The sequence below is a fragment of the Macrobrachium nipponense genome, chromosome 9 (assembly GCF_015104395.2).
Source record: "Macrobrachium nipponense isolate FS-2020 chromosome 9, ASM1510439v2, whole genome shotgun sequence".
Lineage (NCBI taxonomy): Eukaryota > Metazoa > Arthropoda > Malacostraca > Decapoda > Palaemonidae > Macrobrachium > Macrobrachium nipponense.
This window is the reverse complement of record NC_061110.1, coordinates 61,342,885-61,358,641: the sequence shown is the minus strand read 5'-3', so window position 1 is coordinate 61,358,641 and position 15,757 is coordinate 61,342,885. Positions and strand designations below refer to the sequence as shown.

At 39.7% G+C, this 15,757-nt stretch overlaps 1 protein-coding gene across 1 annotated transcript in view; it reads right to left on the bottom strand.

The window, feature by feature from the left end:
• The window catches only part of LOC135217989 (WW domain-containing oxidoreductase-like), a 56,755-nt gene extending 41,644 nt beyond the window's left edge, over window positions 1–15,111 (bottom strand). Inside the window, exon 1 of the mRNA XM_064254120.1 lies at window positions 15,098–15,111. The gene's annotated coding sequence lies outside the window, so the exon portion shown is untranslated. The remainder of the gene's footprint in view (window positions 1–15,097) is intronic.
• Between the last annotated feature and the right edge of the window lie 646 nt (window positions 15,112–15,757).

Sequence of the window (15,757 nt, the reverse complement as noted above, 5' to 3'; positions counted from 1 at the left end):
ACAAAATATGATACTCATTTGGAAGAAGTTAAGAAAGATAATAGAAAATCCAGAAAAAAGAGATCAGTCATTAGAAAAGAAAAAAATGTAAATGAATACTTAATAAAATAAATAAATACATAAAAATAAAAATAAAATTTGCAACATACAATATGATTTTTTAAGGTAATAATGTATTGCATCTTCACTTGATAGTATGGCACATTTACTGCATTGCAGGTACCCAACTGCTTCCTAAATGCATACCGACAATTAGCTAATAATCCTTTGGATACCATATACTTGTATAATGGCTCGAAAATAAGTTTTTCTGCAATTCTGGAGACCTCAAAGTATATCAGAAATTGATCTGAAGTTAAGGTAGTTTGCGGATATCCCCACATTTTAGAACAGCCACTGATTACTTACTAAACATAGATTCAGGTTGACAAGTATTAGGGAGAGGGATATCCTCAGCAGATTGCTTAGCTTCAAACAGTTCAGTGCAGCAGTTCCAACCGCTTTCTTTGATGGCCAGTAAACACTCTACCATCATCTGTTAATAATGGTGGGATAGAAGACAAGCCTGGCCCAAAGACAAAAGATGCCAATTTGGTCCACCAAAGATGAGGCTGAGTAATTTCTTTGATTTTCCTAAGGAATTTTCTAATTTCTCTCAGTTATATCGTAAATTCTATTCACAGCACAGTAACAAAAATGTGAACGATTTTGTCTCCATGTGTTGAACTTGGTCTGTTCGTCAATGGTTAGCTCCTCTAAATGTACCATCAAACCATGGCTTGTCACTTTTTCTGATCTTTGGATATACTCTACTGAATTTTCCCACATAATTTCATCTAACTTCCTCCTGGGATTTGGATCAGAAATAACATCTGATATTATTAAGTGCCTGACAAGCTACAATAATGTGATTCCAATTGGTTCTAGATTCCAAGTTAGGACTCATAATCTTTATCAGTCTGCTGTCATAAATTTGTGAAGTGATAGTTACATCTTTTGAAAGTCATAGTTATAACTGAATGGACCTAAGAAGGTTCATCATTAATATAAGCCGAGTATTCATACAGTTCATTTTGAAAGGTTACATTAAACAACAAAATATTATGTTAAGTAAGTTTCAAAATTTATCGCTGAAATGGACTTTCACACTGATGGTTTTGAAATGAATGGAAAACATGAGGGGAAAATGTTGTTAAGAGATCGATGTTAAAACTAGGAAAAATTCATATTTGTGGCCTTTCCTTTGCAACATTCACTTTTGGGCATGATGTCCCTCCCCAACACCATTTAGGGTAGGGGCTTAATTTAAGCCTTGGCAGGTAACTATATAAACTATATATGTATATATATTCTCACATGGGAAGTCGGTCTGGGATAAAGGTAATTTAGAATATTCCAAATGCAGCGCCAGAAGGTCCTATACCAACCTCCACACGTAATTATATAAAGGAAATGTAAGTGGAACTTACATTTCCTGGAAGGTCGCCTTTCAAACCAGTCAGATTATATTTAAAGTAATTTTATTTACAACTTTTACAATGGTATAACCCATGCTAGGCACAAATAAGTGCTGTAAAAAATGGACCATGAAAACGTCTCAAAATTGAAATAGCATCAACAGAGTTTCCACTTTAAAATAAATGAGTTTATCAATTTGCTGTTATGAGGCTAGCTTGATATACTTGCTGTAAGTGAATGTGGCTATAACTTGGTACAGTAACCTTCTAAGGCAAGAGCTTGGCACAGTGCACGGAACACAGAACACAAGGATGGCAGGACACCTGGAATATTGGTCCAGGGTTACACTTAATGGTAATAAAAAATCTCTCTCGCATATCGGAAATGATTCACGATGGAGCGAACTTATTACTAATTTAATTAGCACAATTTCACTATGGTGGGAACCTCCTAGAGATTATTTAAGAATAGCTTAATGGAGCTTAGAATGAGTCACAAGGGAAATGTGCGTGCTAGGTGAAACACAAAGGAGTTAATTTTTTTAAGGAGAATGGGAAATTGAATATTGGAAAAAGTGGGAGCATTTTAGAGAGAGAAAGAGTGGCTGGTTGAATTTGCAACTTCTTTGGTGTGCATATAACTTGATGCTGGAAGCGAGTTTCAGACCAGTGTAAGAAGTAGACAAAGGCTTTCTGTGGAGCAGCACTGAACATGTCTGTTTGCTGTAAGAGGCAGGCAAGGAATCAGGTCAAAGTCACGTGACCTCGGGTCAGGCTGGGCATCTTAGTAGCACAGGGGCGATTGGCGGTTGTCCGGAAGAAGTGAATAAAACCAGCCAAAGAGTCATAGTAAAATAGATCTTAGAGCTGGGCCTGTGAAGGGTCCAAGTAAGCAGCCCATTTTTCCCCAAGACCTGTCTTTGTGCCCTAGCGGTTTTCCCCTACCCACCAAATCGTATGATGGAGGGAGAGAGAACGACTAAGGCTATCCCTTGTTTTGAAATGTGAGTCACTGGCAGGAGAGGTGAATAAAAATATGTATGTATGTATATATATATATATATATATATATAATATATATATATATATATATATATATATATATATATATAACATATGTATATATGGTATATGAATCGATATATGTGTGTGTGTGTGTGTGTGTATATATATATATATTATATATATATATATATATATATATATATATATATATATATATATATATATATATATATATATATAGTATATATATTCATTTATTTATACTAGCATTCATTTTGGACCCTCTTTTTTTCTTAGCAAATTACAAAAACTTAAAAGAATATTTTGAGGGAATAAAGTAAGGGAACTGAGAATGTCAAATCCAGTGCACATCTGAGTGGTGCACTGTCATCCTCCCGTCAGACGTTACTGCTGGCCTCATGCCAAATCCCTAGAAGGGTCACTTGCACATTGTTCCCCATTATAATTCAACAAGAAGCCATTAGCCCTTAAATGCCGGAGTGGACGTATTAAACGTCGAATCAAAATGTCTCCCGTATGCCGAATGGACGTACCATACGTCGACTCAAAAAAGTTTTTTTAAAAATTCGCGGAAAAATACTTATAGGCCTACCAGCTGAAAACTTTTGAATCACGCGCCTTGGGGGATGCTGGGAGTTCACGGATCAAGGCGTTGTTTTGTTTACAATCGTTACGCAGGCGCGCAAGCGCGAATTTCTTTCTTATCGCACTAAAAAGTATCAGTGACACATCTCAAAAATTATTTCGTCACTTTGACAAAATTTTTGCACCGTTTTAATTATCCGTTACAGGAAGATATATATGAAAATGTGCACAATTTCATTTAAAACAACAAAAAAATACTCATGATTGTAGCTTTTATCAGTTTTAAAATATCTCCATATAAAATAACGATAAGTGCCAAAATTTCAACCTTTGGTCAACTTTGACTCTACCGAAATGGTCGACAAACGCAATTGTAAGCTAAAACGCTTATATTTTAGTAATATTCAACTATTTACCTTAATTCTGTGAGCAATTGGAGGTCTCTAGCACAATATTTTCGATTTATGGTGAATTTATGAAAAACTTTTTCCTTACGTCCGCGCGGTAACTCTTCCGAAAAAAAATCATACATGCGATTGTGGTAATGTTTGCACCATTTTAAAATTAGCCGTTACATAAAGTTTTATATATGGAAATGTGCGCAATTTCATGCACAATACAACTAAAAACAACCCATGGTTGTAGCTTTTATCAGTTTTGAAATATTTTCATATAAAAAATGATAAGTGACAAATTTTCAACCTTTGGTCAATTTTGACTACCGAAATGGTCGAAAAACGCAATTGTAAGCTAAAACTCTTATATTTTAGTAATATTCAATCATTTACCTTCATTTTGTAACAAATTGGAAGTCTCTAGCACAATATTTCGATTTATGGTGAATTTATGAAAAAAATAACATTTTCCTTACGTCCGCGCGGTAACTCTTCCGAAAAAAATCATACGAGCGATTGTAGTAATGTTTGCACCATTTTAAATTAGCCGTTACATAGTTTTATATATGAGAAATGTGCGCAATTTCATGTAGAATACAACGAAAAATAATTGAAGGTTGTAGCTTTTCTCATTTTCGAAATATTTGCATATAAATCACGATAAATAGAAAAAAACCATGTTCGGTCAACTTTGACTACCGAAATGGTTGAAAAACGCAATTGTAAGCTAAAACTTTTATATTTCAGTAATATTCAATCATTTACCTTCATTTTGCAACAAATTGGAAGTCTCTAGCACAATATTTCGATTTATGGTGAATTTATGAAAAAAACTTTCCTTCCCTCCGCACGCGGATTCTCCGCCATAAATCTCCGAAATGCGTACATCGCATTCTCGGAAAATTTGCTCCGTTTCATATTAGGCATTTCATAGAGTTTTATATATGAAAATGTGCGCAATTTCATGTAGAATAAAAGGAAAAATATTTGAAGGTTGTAGCTTTTCTAATTTCCAAAATAATTGCATATAAAAAAAAATTATAAAAAAATTTCGACATTGGGTAAAATTTAACTCGTCCGAAATGGTCAAAAACTGCAATTGTAAGCTAAAACTCTTACAGTATCGTAATATTCCATCATTTAACTTCATCTTGAAACAAATTCGAAGTCTCTATAACAATATTGAGATTTATGGTGAATTTAAAAAAAAAAAAGTTTTTTACGTCTGTGCATTACGAATTCACGCATCATTTTGTGATAATATATTCTCTGTGTTGCTTTTATCGTTTTACAATGTGTTATATACCAAAATGATCGCAATTTAGTGTACATTACAACGAAAAAAAATTAACTTGTTAGCTTTAAAAAAAAAAAACCGTTTTGCTCACAGTGCGATTTGAATACAATTATATATGAAATTTTGTTTTTGTTTTTGCGCTATCATATGTCCCATTATTTTATATATTGATAATGATAATTATTTCATTTTCTGATGGTTTGCCATACTAAACTTCAGCCAATGACAAAAAAAGGAGCCAAAAATGAACTCTTAATCTTGAAAACTAAGCGGGCTGTGTTTTTTTTTTTTAAATATTTTTTCTGCTTCCGCGCTCACTCCGAAACACCTCCGGCACACGGGAGGAACAATTTTTTTTTTTAACCGCTTCGGCGTTTTAAGGGTTAATAGCTAGTCACTCTTCAACCCATGAAAGTTCACATGTCTCGTTGACCTGTTCCTTCTTGCCCTTCTACCTATCTTGGCCCATGGTAGCCTCCATTGTACTCCATTTTCCACACCTCTGCTGGTGTTCAATGACCTCTTTGAAGTAATTAATGAGGATTGGCAGTGGAGATGAAAGTACCTTAGGAGAATGAAGCCAGCCTGAACCATATGTGACCGGCTCTCCTTTAAAGAGTATAAATATGGCCGACCTGGACTGCCAATTTGCACTTTACCCCTGCATTCCGCCCTAACCTTGAACACGGTACTATACTGTCTGGAAGCGGTGTCATGCCCTACGACTCAGCCCACTGGTATCTCCAACCTTTGTCTTGATGGTGATCTTGCTAGTCTTTTCCTGAACCTGCTCAACCTGCAGCCTGGACTCTGTCTTGATGTCCGCCTTCAGCCTGCCTTAGACGCCCATGTAAGATGGTGCCTGAAGAGAAGCATCTGTCTGTCAACCCCTTGGTGATGCCTGCAAGCGACCCATGTCCTTCTGCCGACGATCTGGCTCTGACTGCACTTGTCTTGTCCACAGATTAGGGTAACTGAAATTGGAATTCGTAGCACTCATTCCCTGTTTTCAACTGTTATCTCGCATTTCTTTTCATTCCCATCTCTATCAGAGACATGTGTGAGCATAAAACTAATTGTGAAATTCTTGTGAGACAAGTGATAACTATTAATGCGACCAACCCCTCAATATGCATTTCAGTAACATAATATTGAATTAATTTTTAATTGAGTAATTGACACACTTTTTGCACATCTGCTTATTTCAAACTCATCATTGGTCTTGTGTTTCAAAACTCTGGGGTGTGCTTTGCAGATTCATTTACCCTGCCCCATTTTGTGCCATCTTCAGTAGTTCAACAGTGCAACTCAACATATCCTGGCAGTGCCAATCTTAGGTTGAGTCCCTAGGATTCCAGTGAGAGCATAGGCTTACTTGCAGTGTTTCCATGCATAGTGTTAATCAACGTTGTTAGTCTCAAGTTCTAGATCCTCACTTTATATATCTTAGTAAGATTAATTGGTCTGTCTCAACCACATTTCTGCCTTCAATACCTGGTGTACCGCCAGATTCTTCCGGAATGCGAGTGTAGGAGCTATACTACTGACTTCGTGAGCTCTCGGTCTGGGGGTATCAGCCTCATCTACTCTGGTAGCCGAGCCCTTTTGATCACCTCATGAAGCCAGAAAGAAATCGTGCTCTTGGGCACGGCCAGTGCTAATGAAGAGTCGTCCGACATCGGCCTGGAATTACCGAATCTTCTTCAGATAGCTCCACAGCGACCTAACAGGACACAACAGCATCTCCTCTGCAGGACACAAACAGCATCTCCTCTGCAACATTATCTACAAAGTCCTCTAGGGAAGGGATTGTAAAGGAATCAAACCTGGTATCAAGGACTGACAGGTTTTGAGTCTTTGCAACAAAGTCTACTATGAATTTGAGCATAACCGATACTTAACCTCTAGAGTGTTCAACATCGAAAGATAAGCCATAAAATTTGCCTACTCTGTTTGTTGATGCCAGGCAAGCAAAAAGATGGTCTTGAGTGTCAGATCTCTGTCTGATGACTCCTGTAAGGGTTCATAAGGAGTGCATGTTAGACTCCTTAGAATAAGAGTCATGTCCCAAGCAGGGGGTGGGCCATGAGATCCCTGGGCAGGCAAGACTTTTCGAAACTTCTCAAGAGGGATATCTCTAGTGACGAAGAGATATCAACTCCTTTCAGCTGAAGGACTAGGACGAGGGCTCCTTGACAGCCCTTTATGGCCAACACTGAGATAAGTTTCTCACGGCAAAGGAAGACTAAGAAGTCCGCAACCTGTTGAAGAGTGGCTCCGATCGGAGACACCCCTCCGAAGACACCAACCACTTACCCTGGTATACGGCTGTAGAGGACTTCCTGAGGTATCCAGACATCTCTGTTGCAACTGGGTGTGAAAAGTCTCTCTCTTGCAACAGACGGTGGATAACCTCCAACCGTGAAGAGCAAGATTGTGCACTGCCTGATGGTACTGTTTTACATGTGGCTGGCACAGGAGGTTGTGCCATTCACAAAGCACTCTTGGCACCTCGGTGAGAGGGCCAACAGGTCACGACACCAAATAGCTTGCAGCCACTTGGGAGCTACTAGAATCATCATGAAGTTTGGAGTGGCCATCACTCTCTTGATTAATTTGTGAATCAGACAGAACAGAGGAAAGGCATAGGACGTTGACGTTGTCCCAAGGTGGTGTTGGAATGCGTCTTCCGTGGCTGCCCATGGATCTGGCACGATTGAGCAGAACACCTGAAGTTTCCTGTTGTGCCTGGTGGTGAACAAGTCTATTACTGGTCGTCCACACAAGTCAAACAACCTCTCGGCCACATCCTGGTGTAGGGACCACTCTGTTCCTATCACCTGATTTTGGTAGCTGAGGTTTTCTGCCACTACATTCCTCTTGCCTGGAATGTACCTGGCTGACAGTTCCACTGAGTAAGCAATTGCCTACTTGTGTACATCCATTGTCAACCAGTGGAACTATGAAGAAATGAGCCCCCTTGTTTGTTGATGTATGCTACCGCCATGGTGTTGTCAGGAATGGTCCATCACTCCGTTTTGGAATTCTTGAAGAGCCAGGAAGGGCACCTTGAGTTCCAAGATGTTGATGTGGAGGTATCTGTCATATTGGTCACACAACCCCAGGGTTAGTTCTTTGAGGTGTGGCCCCCATCCCTTGGTCGATGCATCCAAGTACAGGAGCATGTCAGGAGGGGGAGTACTCAAGGGGAGCATGTCAGGAGGGGGAGTACTCAAGGGTACTCCTAGTAAGAGGTTCCTGTCATCCAACCACCATTCCAAATCCCTCCTTACTTCTTCCAATAGAGTAATGAGGAAGGATTGCAGCTCTCGGGACTGGGACCAGTGCTCCCTTATTCTGCAATGAAGAGAATGTAAGTGGAGATGCCCATAGGGAACCAGCTTCTCCAGGGATGACAGGTGACCAACTATGACTTGCCATTGCCATGGTGGTTGTTCCTGTCTGGACAGAAACAGTTGCGCAACTTTCCTGAGCTTGTTGATGTGAGTCTGCAGGGAAGACTTTCGCCGCCACTGTATTAATCAACATGCCCAGGTACTTCATCCTTTGCTTGGGCATGAGGTCTGACTTCTCCAAGGGTGTGGCAAAACTTGAGAAGTCGATCCCTGTCCCAAAGCAACTGCGAGTGTGAACCCACCAGGACTAGCCATTTGTCGAGGTACCTCAATAGACGTATCCCCTGCGAATGGGTCCAAGCCAAGACGAGGGTGAACACACTTGTGAACACCTTGGAGACAGTTGGGAGTCCAAAGCAGTGCCTTGAGCTGGAACACCGTCTCCCTGAGGATAAAGCGGAGGTACTTCCGAGAGGATTGATGTATGGGATTTGAAAATACACATCCTTCTGATCCACTGTCATCAGGAAGTCGTTCTCACTGACAAAAGCAAGTGCTGAACTTGCTGTCTCCATCGTGAACCGAGTCTGACGAACGAATTGGTTAAGTGGGGAGAGGTCTATTACCGGTCTCCCAATGCCATGAGGATTTCTTCACCAGGAAAATATGGCTTTAAAAACTCGGGGAGCAGTCCAACACTACTCCTATGACACTCTTGTCCAGCATGGTTTGTCCTTCGTTCATGAGTGCCATGTTCTTCGGGGAACTGGAAACGTGTCTGGAGATGGATCGGGAGATTGTTGAGGGGAGGCCTCAGTTTTGAAATATTTTCATATAAATCATGATAAATAAAAAAAATTGGACCTTTGGTGAACTTTAACTTGACCGAAATGGTTGAAAACTGCAATTGTAAGCTAAAATTACCTTTATTTTGCAACAAACGGGAAGTCTCTAACACAATATTTCGATTAATGGTGAATTTTTTAAAAAAACTTGTTTTTACGTCTGCTGGTTACGAATTCATGAATCATTTTGTGATAATATTTTCTCTGTTGTTTTGATCATTTTACACTTTGTTATATACCAAAACCATCGCAATTTAGTGTACAATATGATGAAAAAAAAATAACCCATTAGCTTAAACCGTTTTGCTCACAGCCCGATTTGTATACAATTATATATGAATTTTTTTTCGCACTGTCATATATTCCAATGTTTATATATGATAATAATATTTTTTTTAATTTCTGATGGTTGCATACTAAACTTCAGGCAATGAGAAAAAAAGGAGCCAGAAATAAACTCTTAATCTTAAAAACTAAGCGTGCTGTGAATTTTTGAAAAAAAAAAATTTTTTTTCAGCTTCGGCACTAACTCCTGAACGCCGCCGGTATACGACAGACACTTTTGTAAATAGAGGCTCGGCGCTTAAGGGTTAATCATATACACTAATGGGTGATGGTCCATCCTTATAAAAAATTTTACTCCATATAAAAACACTTTCAATGCTTTCACACAGATACGCTGTCACTCTCAATTGTTCTTCCCCATTCACCTCTTGCAGCTGCACTAAACATACCCCCATACTAAACTAACTAGCATTTGTGTAGAGCTCAAGTCTACTCGCATCCTCGCCATAAACCGGGAAAGCCAAAATGACATCCCTTGCAGCCTCCTCTTTCAATCTCTCAAATGCTCTCGTCATTCGCTCATCCCACTTCAACTTCCAAGCGCTCTAGCACCTTCTCCAGCAACTCCATATTCTCTCTTCAACAGTTTCACTTGTAATCAAAATATCATCTATAAACACAGTCACCATCTTCCTATCAAACCCAGCCAAAACTACATTCATTGCCCTCTGGGAGGCAGTAGGTGTGTTAACCAACGCAAAACCTAACTGTTTAAATTGGCAGTGGCAACTACCACTGGATAAAGCTGTAACAGGCCTGCTCCCTTTCCTCTCAAGAGGCATCTAAATAATAGCCCCTAACCAGTTTAAATTGGTAAACACCCTCATACCATGCATCTTGTACACACAATCAGACACTACATTCATCGGGAATCGCTCCTTCACAGTCACTTCATTCACTCCTCTGTAATCCACATACATCTGCGAACTTCCAATCGGCTTTCATACAGGGACTATGGGGCTATTCCAGGCACTCTCACCATCTCTATCACTCCCACTCTAGGAAGCTCCTCAATCTCTCATGCGATGGGGCATCATCTTCTAGAATTATTTTGAATTCTGGAAGCTTAGACCCCCCAAAACTCCTCATCTCCACGGCTCAACACACTCCTATTCCACAACATCCACATCAATCACTCCCTGTCTGTATCACTACATTTCATCCACCCTAATTCTTTCTCTCAACACATTATACTTCCAACTAACTATCACCTTTCACACTACCTGTCATCACCCCCACCAATCGCTTCTTCCTAGTACTTGGCAATAAGGCCACAAACACCCGAGGATTCCCCATGTCTGACCTGTCGTACACATACACACTCGCTCTTACCAACTTACTTGCATCCACTCCTTCAACTACATATTCACACTTGTCACTGTTGGCGATCCCGAGACTATATAGCCATGCAACTTCCACACTAACAACTTCCCCGACCTCATGCGGCACTTTTACACTCTCTTTCGTAACCAACAGCACCCCCTTCCATATCATACTGTTTACTTCTCCATCCCTATCCAAGTACAACTCTCCACGTACATTCCCTTTCATATGCAATTCAATCATATTCGTGCTCTGACAGACCACCATCCCACACATCTTCAAGAACCTGTACCCTAACAACATACCATGCTTGTCATTTCATTCCCCTCGACCACATAAAAGTCACTTTCAGCCAATCAACTACCCCCTCAATTTCTATCCTCTCATTGCAACATTCCCACCAACAAGGGATACTTTAAAGTCCCTATTCCTCGTACCTCCCTTTTACATTTCCTAACCTCACACCCACTTCGTAACTTATCACATCCATTCTTAAGAAAACATTGGTGCTGCAGCCAGTATCAATCACACCCCTTTACATCTTACTTTCACACATGCATTCATGGGCTCTATCCCCGAACCCTTCCTATGCAACAACCCATCCCGCACTGCATCACCCTTACTGCCCGCACACTAGAGGACCCACCAAACAAACTGAATCCCCTTAACATCTAATTTCCCAAATTTCTAGCCTGATTCATCCTCTTTTGCCTATATACACACCCCACATGACCTTCACTCCACATTCAGCACAATTCGCACGCTGTTCCTTACACATCCTAGCATAATGCCCATTCTTCCCACAGTTGCTGCAAACCACATTCACATGTGTATTCTGACATCCAGTAGCTACATGCCCTGTCTGCCCACATCTATAATATTTAATTTCTCTATCTCTCTGACACTCACTAACTAAATGTCCAGTCTTCCAACACCCAAAGCAAGTTCCTAACACCCACCGACACTCATGCTTCTTATGCCCTCCTTTCCCACATCTATAAAACTTCTGCTCCCGCTCACAGTTAACTGACCCTAACACTTGGACTCCTATCTCTTTTAGGGTTCACCATAGTTACATTACTGGCTCTGATGCTCCTATAAATCACTCGCTCTGCCATTCACCTCAGCTCTTCTAACACTGCCTCCCTATAGCTCCTAAACTCAGGCACACACTCATTCACTCCAGTCCTGATGCTGATGCTCTCTTTCATACACCTATCTAATTTGTAATCCCCAACTATTACTAAGATATAATTCCATGTTAACCTCTCATTTGTTCATCTTACTTTCTCCTTACGTTTCAAATTTATAAACTCATACACACTCTCAGGCACAGTTGCTAACAACTTCCTCATTAACTCTGCACTCATTTATTCCCTTATACCCAAACTTTTTTCTAGCTAATGTCTCTAACTGGCCTCCTCAAACTCATTCTTTCTCTTATAACTAACGCTACTCTTTGCCCTCCTAGCCTGCTCCATAATCCTAGTCTTAACACTCGTATGACACATCCCCTACACTAATCATTATCCCATACATACTCAACAAATATCCTGTCAAAACTCCCCTAACTCCCCAACCCAACACTCTTATTATCCCCTCATACATTGCTGTGCAATTATTTCCTGCATTATTCCTTAAAAAAGTCCCACTATATCCCTACTGCATATTCCTTGTATCGTGCACATCGAGGTACCTCTCTCATATACACAGCCTTTTGTACTTCTTGCTCACTCTCACTTCTGCTACTTCCATCCTGTACCATGAACCCCCCCCTTTACCCCCTTCATTCCGTGAACATACCAGGGGGGTGAATTCACTTCCAGAATACAGTGATTCACTTCCAATACTTACATCCATACTCCTAGCTACACTCTTCTTACCCTTCTTCTTACTTAACCTACTTGTTCTCACCTACCACCGTCCGAATCACTCTAATCCTGTCCCTTATTCTCAGCCCTTTTCCCCACCCCCCATCATCTGTCCTTGTCTATCCCTCATCCTGTCCATCATTCTTACCAGTCTTCTTTTCCTTTGGCTTCTTTTTCTTCTTCTAAGCTCCCTTCTTATCCTTGTCCTCAGGTTTATCCTTATCCTGTGTCTTCCCCTTCTTTCCTTCACTTATCACAAACAAATGACCTTCATCACTCGTACCCCCATCCACTCGCTCTTCTACCTTCTTTATTACTCCGAATTCGTCACACAATCCGGGAAGCCCATCTCCAACAACCCCTTTTTCGAGAAGTTCCTTCACCATTTCCCTCACAACGATCATCATCATCTCCAACTTCTCATCCACTTTCTCAATCATTCACTCTTCAGTACCCTACTCCTCTTATGCTTCTCATACTCAATCCTCAAGCTCTCATTCTCCACTTCCACTTCCACTTCCTTCTTAGCTTCCCTCGCCAACCGAAGTTCCTCCCTAAGTTTCATCAATTCATCCAAACCTTCCATACTGACCCTGCTGTCCCAAACATCCTATTACACCCTCCACTGCAGTCCCTGTTTGGTTTTGCCAATAATTATGTGGAGGGATCACAAGCTAAAAAAACAAAAGCAAGCAAGACCTCCCTATATTTACGTTAACCACTCCTGGCTTACAAATTTCCCCCAGCCACACTTAATGACTTAATTACCAACAGGACACTTGGTTCAACAAGGCCAAAAACACAATCTCAAACACATTTACTCACCAGGAAACTTGACACAATCAGGGCAAAAAGTTGTGTTTTCAACATGGTATGGCCGTCGGAAAAACTCCAGGAGCAACCCAAAAATGCAACACCCACACAAAACACAACAAACACCCAAACAAAACCTGTCACCAACAAACTGCTCATCCAACACAATAAAAAAAACCAAACAAGCACCAACTCTCAAACAGCATACACGACAAACCGCTCATCAACTCGACAACCACAGACAGACACAAGTACAACAGAACTCAATTACTCAAAACTTATGTGAAACAACACACAGACAACTCTACTGACTCTGAATACTTCTCACTCTGAATGTCTTCCTTGACTGACTGCTCCTCACACTGACTGACTGTTTCTCAACGAACCAACACCCCCGCCAAACAGGCAGTTCACTCAGCAAACACCCATTCATCATTCACACCCTTTCTCTCTCTCTCTCTCTCTCACAGGCGACCCTTGAGAACGTTGTCAAATGCAACCACTACATCATTTCTCCATAACAGAAGTCACGTCAGGTGTTAGTTGGGGTTGAAGCAGATGAACCAAGGCAGGCTGAATCTAGCCAGTGAAGAAGAAGGTGGTAAAAGAGAGGCCATGGACCCGAAGTTAAAGTCCAGTTCCGGAGTATGAATGGGTATTTAAGAAAGGGATGTTGATAAGAAAGGATGAAAAAAAAAAGGGAAATGAGATTATTTCAGTAAGGGGTCGTTTGGTAGGCTGAACTGGGTTTGTAAGAAGAGGTTTGTGTTTTTGAAACATAGTGCTTTGTTTTTAGTCGTTTGTGAATGTCTGATGTTGTTTGGGTGTTTTTTTTTTTTTAGTGTGAATAATTATTCTTAATTGTTTATTTATTTATTTTTTTGACTTGCAGTTGCTGTATCAATGTATCCTCCCCTTCAAACCAAGACTTGAGAAGTTGGGAATATAAAAGAAGCCAATTACTGTAAAAGGACTGTTGAAGACAGAGGAAGAGATAAGAATATAAGGAACTCAAAGATGCTAGATTGCAGAAACAAAAACATTTGATAAGTGCCATCCTTCTCCCCATTCCTCCATATGACGATATCCCTAAAAGGTGCCGATCTCGACACGATTACATCAAATAAACTTCGACAGCAGTTAAAGGAGAAACAAAATAGGTGTTGAATTTTCAAGTAAGAAGAAGGATATCAACACCTTAATACGGACTGGTTGATAATGAGCAAGCTGATTTCCAATCTGAAGAGGTCTCATAGAACATTATTAGGGGAACTTTAGTATCTGGAGTTCATTTGATAGTATTAAGACATAATTATATTATGGTTCTTTAATTACTTTAACATTATTCTGATGGTTAGGGAGGAAAAAGTGGTTATGAATTAGGTTTGAATTCTTTAGGGGGTCGTGGTAGTATTAAGTTAGGCCAATTTGGGTATAAGAGGATATGTTTTGAAGAATTATAGAGATAAAAAATGAAGTTTCCTTTCTGTAGTATTAAGGAAATAAATTAGGTTGAGGATCATCAGAGTCATTTTATAAGCTCCAAATCTTTTCCCATCCAGAACTAAACATATATTAAGAGAATCGAACATCACAGAAAATTGAAGATTTCATCTATCCTCGAAAATGAAACAGAACATGATGCTAGGAGAACTTTAAGATTGAAAAACTAATAATTTCATAATATTTTTTCCAACATTAAGAGATGCAACACAGTGAGTTTTCTGTCCTGTCAAATAATAAGATGTCTTTAAAGAGGGTACCTTTAGAGAATATATCCTTACCGATGACTTTCTGCTGCTACCAATACGATCCTTGATTGAGTGGAGTAGATTTCACAAGTAGCGGCTGCAGCAATAAAGCTAGATAAAACTGAGCCAGATGATTGACTTGGAACACAGTCTCAAAACCATCTTCGGTAGTAGAATGCGACAGCCCAAAAACTCCGGCATTCAGTACTAAAATGTCACACCGTCTGCAAAATAAAAATAATCCTTTTACATACAAAAACAAGATTTTTCTCGCCAATTAAAATGATTTTATTTTCAAAATTCAAGTTAATTTTCCTGATGTGACAAAGTCAAATTTAGTAAGGTTCCTGCTACAGTATATAAAGGTGAAGATAATTATGTATTTTTTTGATCAAGCCTATATATTATTTTTGAAATTCATTTTGCTTGGGCAAAATGGGATATTCTATTATGAGCCTTTAGATCAAACTGCGTTCTCTGAACCTTTTGCGATTGTATCATTAATTTTCAAAATCCCATAAAACAATTGTATATTTTAGAGGACAAAGAGACATCCTTTGATACACATCTGTCTCCTCGCTCACATACTATTGCAGTCTCCTTTTCTTTGTCTGGAATCCTGAAATGCTCTAGTGAAACGACGCGAGAAGAAAGAATTATGATTACAAAATACTGTAATAACTTTGTATTTGA